This window comes from Cervus canadensis, chromosome 3, assembly GCF_019320065.1.
Source record: "Cervus canadensis isolate Bull #8, Minnesota chromosome 3, ASM1932006v1, whole genome shotgun sequence".
Classification (NCBI taxonomy): Eukaryota; Metazoa; Chordata; class Mammalia; order Artiodactyla; family Cervidae; genus Cervus; species Cervus canadensis.
This window is the reverse complement of record NC_057388.1, coordinates 47,825,951-47,835,292: the sequence shown is the minus strand read 5'-3', so window position 1 is coordinate 47,835,292 and position 9,342 is coordinate 47,825,951.

The following is a 9,342-nucleotide window of genomic DNA, read 5'->3' as shown; positions in this document are numbered from 1 at the left end:
CCTCTCCAGCATTTATTGCTTGTAGACTTTTGGATAGCAGCCATCCTGACTGGTGTGTAATGGTACCTCATTGTGGTTTTGATTTGCATTTCTCTAATAATGAGTGATGTTGAGCACCTTTTCATGTGTTTGTTAGCCATCTGTATGTCTTCTTTGGAGAAATGTCTGTTTAGTTCTCTGGCCCATTTTTTGATTGAGTCATTTATTTTTCTGGAATTGAGCTGCAGGAGTTGCTTGTATATTTTTGAGATTAATCCTTTTTCTGTTGCTTCATTTGCTATTATTTTCTCCCAATCTGAGGGCTGTCTTTTCACCTTACTTATAGTTTCCTTTGTAGTGCAAAAGCTTTTAAGTTTCATTAGGTCCCATTTGTTTAGTTTTGCTTTTATTTCCAATATTCTGGGAGGTTGGTCATAGAGGATCTTGCTGTGATTTATGTCGGAGAGTGTTTTGCCTATGTTCTCCTCTAGGAGTTTTATAGTTTCTGGTCTTACATTTAGATCTTTAATCCATTTTGAGTTTATTTTTGTGTATGGTGTTAGAAAGTGTTCTAGTTTCATTCTTTTACAAGTGGTTGACCAGTTTTCCCAGCACCACTTGTTAAAGAGGTTGTCTTTTTTCCATTTATATTCTTGCCTCCTTTGTTGAAGATAAGGTGTCCATAGGTTCGTGGATTTATCTCTGGGCTTTCTATTCTGTTCCATTGATCTATATTTCTGTCTTTGTGCCAGTACCATACTGTCTTGATGACTGTGGCTTTGTAGTAGAGTCTGAAGTCAGGCAGGTTGATTCCTCCAGTTCCATTCTTCTTTCTCAAGATTACTTTGGCTATTCGAGGTTTTTTGTATTTCCATACAAATTGTGAAATTATTTGGTCTAGTTCTGTGAAAAATACCGTTGGTAGCTTGATAGGGATTGCATTGAATCTATAGATTGCTTTGGGTAGAATAGCCATTTTGACAATATTGATTCTTCCAATCCATGAACACGGTATGTTTCTCCATCTGTTTGTGTCCTCTTTGATTTCTTTCATCAGTGTTTTATAGTTTTCTATGTATAGGTCTTTTGTTTCTTTAGGTAGATATACTCCTAAGTATTTTATTCTTTTCATTGCAATGGTGAATGGTATTGTTTCCTTAATTTCTCTTTCTGTTTTCTCATTGTTAGTGTATCGGAATGTAAGGGATTTCTCTGTGTTAATTTTATATCCTGCAACTTTACTATATTCGTTGATTAGCTCTAGTAATTTTCTGGTAGAGTCTTTAGGGTTTTCTATGTAGAGGATCATGTCATCTGCAAACAGCGATAGTTTCACTTCTTCTTTTCCTATCTGGATTCCTTTTACTTCTTTTTCTGCTCTGATTGCTGTGGCCAACACTTCCAATACTATGTTGAATAGTAGTGGTGAGAGTGGGCACCCTTGTCTTGTTCCTGATTTCAGGGGAAATGCTTTCAATTTTTCACCATTGAGGGTAATGCTTGCTGTGGGTTTGTCATATATAGCTTTTATTATGTTGAGGTATGTTCCTTCTATTCCTGCTTTCTGGAGAGTTTTAATCATAAATGAGTGTTGAATTTTGTCAAAGGCTTTCTCTGCATCTATTGAGATAATCATATGGTTTTTCTCTTTCAATTTGTTAATGTGGTGTATTACATTGATTGATTTGCGGATATTAAAGAATCCTTGCATTCCTGGGGTAAAGCCCACTTGGTCATGGTGTATGATTTTTTTGATATGCTGTTGGATTCTGTTTGCTAGACTTTTGTTAAGGATTTTTGCATCTATGTTCATCAGTGATATTGGCCTGTAGTTTTCTTTTTTTGTGGCATCTTTGTCTGATTTTGGAATTAGGGTGATGGTGGCCTCATAGAATGAGTTTGGAAGTTTACCTTCCTCTGCAATTTTCTGGAAGAGTTTGAGTAGGATAGGTGTTAGGTCTTCTCTAAATTTCTGGTAGAATTCAGCTGTGAAGCCATCTGGTCCTGGGCTTTTGTTTTCTGGAAGATTTCTGATTACAGTTTAGATTTCCTTGTTTGTGATGGGTCTGTTAAGATCTTCTATTTCTTCCTGGTTCAGTTTTGGAAAGTTATACTTTTCTAAGAATTTGTCCATTTCATCCAAGTTGTCCATTTTATTGGCATAGAGCTGCTGGTAGTAGTCTCTTATGATCCTTTGTATTTCAGTGTTGTCTGTTGTGATCTCTCCATTTCCATTTCTAATTTTGTTAATTTGGTTCTTCTCTCTTTGCTTCTTAATGAGTCTTGCTAATGGTTTGTTAATTTTGTTTATTTTTTCAAAAAACCAGCTTTTAGCTTTGTTGATTTTTGCTATGGTCTCTTTAGTTTCTTTTGCATTTATTTCTGCCCTAATTTTTAAGATTTCTTTCCTTCTGCTAACCCTGGGGTTCTTCATTTCTTCCTTCTCTAATTGCTTTAGGTGTAGAGTTAGGTTATTTATTTGGCTTTTTTCTTGTTTCTTGTCCCCTATGTTTTTCAGTTTGGGAGGTTTCTATTGTATTGTCAAGCTGAGAGATCTTATCTCAGCCACGTTCAGTCCATCAATGGTATTGTTCATTTCTATTATATTGTTTTTTATTTCTGTGTTTCCTTTTAATTGTTTATTAGAATCTCTACCTTTTTGGTTACATTATCTAATGTTTTTATTCGTTCGTGGTCTGATAATTCCTGACATATCTGACTCTAGTTCTGATACTTGTTCAGTCTCTTTATCTGGGCTTTTTTTTTTTTTTTACCTTTTTGTATGCTTTGTGGTTTTTTGGGATATACTGGGGAAATGCTGAACATGATGTCCTGGGGAAAAGGACCTGTGGTAAATAGGCTGTTAGATATACAACAGTAATATATAGGGGAAAACAAGAGTTCTGTAGTCCTATGGTTTGGCTTCAGCCTTTTGATGATCCTGTGGCCCTGGCCAGTGAACTTCACCAGTGCTTCTTAGCTTTTTGTCCCCTCTCTTTAGTGGAGCAGGATTGCTAGAGTGGGTTGGAATTGGGTATTTCTCTTCTCAGATAGGGGTTTCCAACTCAGTGGTAAAGAATCTGCCTGCCAATGCAGGAGCTACAGGTTCAAACCCTGGGTGAGGAAGATCCCCTGGAGTAGGAAATAGCAGCCCCCTCCAATCTTCCTGCTGGTATAAGCCCATGGATGCAGGGGCCTGGCAGGCTGCAGTCCTCAGGGTCACAAAGAGTTGGACACGAATGAGTGACTGAGCATGCACGTTTCCCCAGATATGTTAAGACTCTGGCACAGTAGGTTCTTCTGAGGGCACACCTTGATAAGAAAAACAGAAGTCTCTAGTATTTCTCAAAATGATTACCTTCCTCCTCTGCCTGCTGGAAGCAAAAGGGAATTTTCATCTATCTTTATTGTGAGACCCTGTTAATGAGTTTTGGAAGGTAAAACTCATGAAAGTGTGGGTCTCTCTCTCTGATGACTGAGTCTCCTTGAAGATTTCATCTCTCAGGCTTTCCTACAATGAGCCTCTAGAAACTCTTCAGTTACAGGTCAGGTTTTCCTATCTCAGCACTGGCTCCTAAGGAGATTTCTGCTTGGTAGTTTCTACTTCGGTAACTTGTGATCCTCTGTATATCCCTGTGTGTCTCCAATTTTTTAAAGCTGTTTATACAAGTTTGTTGTTGTTGTTATTGTTAAGTTGCTAAGTCACGTATAGCTTTTTTGCAACCCCATTGACTAGCCCTCCAGGCTTGTCTGTCCATGAGATTTCCCAGACCAAAAGTACTGGAATGGGTTGCCATTTCCTTCTCCAGGGATCTTCCCGACCCAGGGATTGAACCCACATCTCCTACATTGGCAGGCAGATTCTTTACCACTGAGCTACCAGGGAAGCCCTTATACAAATTTAATCAATGTCAAATATAGTTTACAAAGGTAAAGGACAGTACCTTTGTATGGAATATACAGACACAGCATCATGCCATGGGGCCCACAAAAGGCTCAGGGAGACAACACCTTTCCCTAGCAACAGAAACTCTAATCCCAGGACAGTTTCTTGGCAGAAGGCTGGGCAACTAGGATCACCCTCATCCGCCCTAGACTCAGCCCCTGCTTCAGCAGCAGATTGTCCCGTGACCTTAATTCTCTGACAGATCTAAGAGGAGTTGCTGATCTTCAGTTTGCTCAAATCTTTATTGTTAGGTTGGAGTTATTGTTGTTCAGTCTTTCAGTCGTGTCTAACTCCTTGCAACCCCATGGACTGCAGCACACTGGGCTTCCCTGCTCTTCACTGTCTCCCAGAGTTTTCTCAAACCCATATTTATCGAGTCAGTGATGCCATCCAACTGTCTCATCCTCTGTCGTCCCCTTCTCCTCCTGCCCTCAATCTTTCCCAGCATTAGGGTCTTTTCCAGTGAGTTAGCTCTTCACATCAGGTGGCCAAAGTATTGGTGCTTCAGCTTCAGCATGAGTCCTTCCAATGAATATTCAGGGTTGATTTCCTTTAGGTTTGACTGGTTTGATCTCCTTACTGTCCAAGGAACTCTTAAGAGTCTTCTCTAACACCACAATTTGAAAGCATCAGTTCTTCATTGGAGTATCAACTTCTAAGTTCCTTACATACCAGATCTGAAACCAGAAGTCTTTCTAGTTCATTCTGAGTGAAAAACAAACAAAACTTTGCAAAGGTAGAAGCAGTCAAATACAAACAAATGTGACAAAAGAAGCCCTAATTCAGAAGGCCCACTTTAAGAAGAAAAACACTGAAACAAGAAGGGAAATCAGTATTGTTCACCCACGCTCTGTCATAACACTTGGCTTTTTCTCTTCTGTTTTATTCTCAAAATAAATTATTAAAAAAATTTTTTTGGCCACAGACAACCTACTTATATCTATTTGTTTTCTATATGTAGTCTGGAGTTCAGGCTTTCGGTTGTCCAAGCCTACACCCACTCCCATCTGACTCACACTTTTAAAATTTATTTCTCAGACCTTTCACTTTGTTCTTCCTCATTATGAGTAAAGAACTAAGGCTTGAAACAAGTGCATTTCCTTCCAATAACTGAAGACCTTCCAGGATTGGGTAATTGCAATGTATTAGAGTGAAAGGCTAATAAAACCCCCAATGTAAATATTTTAGTAGTTTGCTAAAGAAAGAACCCTCAAATATTATGTAGAAGACAGTTTAGAATGAGGTTTAAAAAGCTCCATATAAAAACCTGTTTGACCTGTTAAAACAGGTGCAGACAATCACAATTCCCTATTAAAAGATACAATGAGAAAAACCTATAAATTCAAGACAAATGCATTGGCCATGAGACCTGCAAATCAGTAGATGGTGAATTATTAGCTGCTTCTAGTGTTCAGAGCCAAACAGACCCCAGTCATTTTCTGTCAGTTGACAGAAAACTGGGGAATCAGTATCTATGTACCTTCCCAGGGAAGGGAGACTTCTTGGCAGAAGTTTAGGGTGTATCCTTAATCCATTATAGTTGGAACACTCATTTGCTTTTTGAGATCTCACTTCCATTAATTGCAAAATGATGTAGTGCATTAAGAAATCTAGCTAAAATGTTTAAGTAAATATGGTAATACTGGCCTTTAATTTCGTGTAGCAAAATGAATTAATATAGCAGTAATGCTAAATAATTACTTGGATCAAAAGTTAAGACACAGTTTACATCTTCCATTCATCAAAGTACAAAATTGATACATAAAGTACAGATTAACCTTCCACTAGTGCTCCCTTGTAGAGATTTGGTTCTATTGTTAGGATAACTGCTTTTCCCCCCAAAACCACAAATGCCAATTACTGAAACAAACACAGACTCATATACTTATTTATTTACATAAACATGTATTAATTCTTTTTCAAATTATCTTCCCAATTTGGTTGTTCCAGAATATTGAGCATGTTCTCTGTACTACATTAGGTCCCTGTTGGCTATCCATTTTAAATGTAGTGGTCCCACACTAATTTAAATGAATCTCCAAGACATTTTCTCCTAAAGACATAGTGAATATTGGAATTTAAGCCTAAATAATTTTGGTGTATAAACAATCCTTACACTGTGTTCTTCCCCATTCACCTTTGACACTGATGGAATAATAGAATGAATGATCTTCAACAGCAATGACAGATGTGCTGATAAACAGAACTAGAGCTGAATTGTATTTTGATTGGCAAATATAGGCACAAATGCAAAAGAAGAAAAAAAACAACACAGAAATCTATCTTGCAATTAACCCCTATGAAATTAAAGTTGTAATTTACCAAAAGTTATAAATAGTGGGCTTTCTTTGTTTTATTTAAAAAAAAAATACAGAGTAGAATGGTGGTTACCAGGGACCAAGATAAATACAGACATGTCAGTTAAAGGATGCAAACTTCCAGTCATAAGATGAATAAATCTGGGGGTGTGATGTACAGCATATTGATTACAGTTAACAATACTGTGTTATATATTTGAAAGTTGCTAGGAGAGTAAATCTTATATATTCTCACCACGTAAAAGAGGTAGTAATTTTGTGATGTGATAGAAGTATTGCTAACACTATGATGGTCATCGTTTTGTAATACATAAGTATATCAAATCAACACCTTAAATTTACACAGTGCTTTATGTCAGTTATATCTCAATAAAGCTGGAAATTAGATTAAGTGGTAAAAAAAAAAAATAGTTGACCACAGTAGATTGCCTGACTATCATGTTTGTCAGAGTTCTATAAGCTAACAAAAACAAGACAATTTTCAAAACAACCATCTCTTTTCCCTTCTGCCTCTTCAATGACAGCAGATACTAGAGGCTTATTAATATTCTACAGGAAAAGTTGTATAAATCAACTTGTGTTCATAAGTAATTCTCTTGTGGAGAAGAAATTTTTATTTCTTCTTGTCTCATTTAGGGTGGATGCTCCACTGTCCTTGGGGGGACCAAAAAAGCAATAGGGGGTCCTTGTACAGACTAAGCTTCTTTCCTACTAAGGAAGACCTCACCAGGCATTGCATTTATACTTAGCAGTGTTGCCTGACTGTTTTGTGGCCACGGAGACATAGAGTAAAACTAAACATCCTAAGTAAACATTTGATGATGGTTTTACGTTATCTTGTCAATTAGATTTTTATAAATTTTAAATATCTATAAAAGTAGTCATTTGCTGTTGCTCAGTCACTCAGTCGTGTCCAACTCTTTATGACCCCGTGGACTGCAGCACACCAGGCTTCCTGTTGTTCACCCTCTACCTGAACTTGCTCAAACTCATGTCCATTGAGTCGATGATGCATTCCAGCCATCTCATTCTCTGACGTCCCCCTTTCCTCCTGCCTTCAGTCTTTCCCAGCATTAGGGTCTTTTCTAATGAGTTGGCTCTTTGCATCAGATGGCTAAAATATTGGAACTTCAGTTTCAGCATCAGTCCTTCCAATGAATATTCATGTTTGATTTCCTTTAGGATTGACTGGTTTGATCTCCTTGCAGTCCAACGGACTCTCAAGAGTCTTCTCAAACACTACAGTTCAAGACCATCAATTCTTCAGCATTCAGCCCTCTTTATGGTCCAGCTCTCACATCCATAAATGACTACTGGAAAAACCATAGCTTTGACTATACAGACCTTTGTCAGGAAAGTAATGTCTCTGCTTTTTAATATGCTGTATAGGTTTGTCATAGCTTTCTTTCCAAGGAGCAAGCGTCTTTTAATTTCATGGCTGCATCACCATCTTAGTGATTTTGGAGCCCAAGAAAATAAAGTCTGTCACTGTTTCCACTGATTCTCCATCTATTTTCCATGAAGTGATGGGACTGGATGCCATGATTTTCATTTTTTGAATGTTGAAGCCAGCTTTTTCACTTTCCTCTTTCACTTTCATCAAGAGGCTTTTTAGTTCCTCTTCCCTTTCTGCCATACGCGTGGTGTCATCTGCATATCTGAGATTATCAATATTTCTCCCAACAATCTTAATTCCAGCTTGTGCTTCATCCAGCTGGGCATTTCTCATGATGTACTCTGCATATAAGTTAAATAAGCAGAGTGACAATATACTTCCTTGACGTATTCCTTTCCCAATCTGGAACCAGTCCATTGTTCCATGTCCACTTCTAACTGTTGCTTCTTGACTTGCATACAGGTTTTACAGGAGACAGGTAAGTTGGTGTGGTATTCCCATTTCTTTAAGAATTTTCCACAGTTTTTTGTGATCCACACAGTCAAAAGCTTTAGCATAGTCAGTGAAGCAGAAGTACATGTTTTTCTCTTGCTTTTTCTATGATCCAGCCGATGTTGGCAATTTGATCTCTGGTTTTGCTGCCTTTTCTAAATCCAGCTTGAACATCTGGGACTTCTCAGGTCTGTACTGTTGAAGCCTAACTTGGAGAACTGTGAACATTACTTTGTTAGTGTGTGAAATGAGTGCAGTTATGTGGTAGTTTGAACATTCAGCATTGCCCTTCTGTGGGACTGGAATGAAAACTGACCTTTTCCAGTCCTGTGGCCACTGCTGAGTTTTCCAGATTTGTTGGCATTTTGAATGCAGCACTTTAACAGCCTCGTCTTTTCAGATTTGAAGTAGCTCAGCTGGAATTCCATCATCTCCACTATCTTTGATTGTAGTGATGCTTCCTAAGGCCCACTTGACTTCACACTCCAAGATATCTGGCTCTAGGTGAGTGATCACACCATCGTGATTATCTGGGTCATGAAGATCTTTTTGTATAGTTCTTCTGTGTGTTCTTGCCACCTCTTCTTAATATCTTCTGTTTCTGTGAGGTTCATACCATGTCTGTCTTTTATTGTGTTATATTTGCATGAAATGTTCCCTTGGTATCTCTAATTTTCTTGAAGAGATCTATAATCTTTCCCATTCTATTGTTTTCCTCTATTCCTTTCATTGTTCACTTAGGAAGACTTTCTTATCTCTCCTTGCTATTTTTTGGAACTCTTCTTGAGAGTCCCTTGGACTGCAAGGAGATCCAACCAGTTCATCCTAAAGGAGATCAGTCTTGGGTGTTCATTGGAAGGGCTTATGTTGAAGCTGAAACTCCAATACTTTGGCCACCTGATGCAAAGAGGTGACCCATTTGAAAAGACCCTGATGCTGGGAAAGATTGAGTGCAGGGGGAGAAGGGGACGACAGAGGATGAGATGGTTGGATGGCATCACCAACTCAATGGACATGAGTTTGGGTGGACTCCAGGAGTTGGTGATGGACAGGGAGGCTTGGCATGCTGCGGTTCATGGGGTTGCAAAGATTCGGACACGACTGAGCGACTGAACTGAACTGATTCAGACGGGTATATATTTCCTTTTCTCCTTTGCTTTCCCTTCTCTTGTTTTCTCAGCTATATGTAAAGCCTCTTCAGATAACCATTT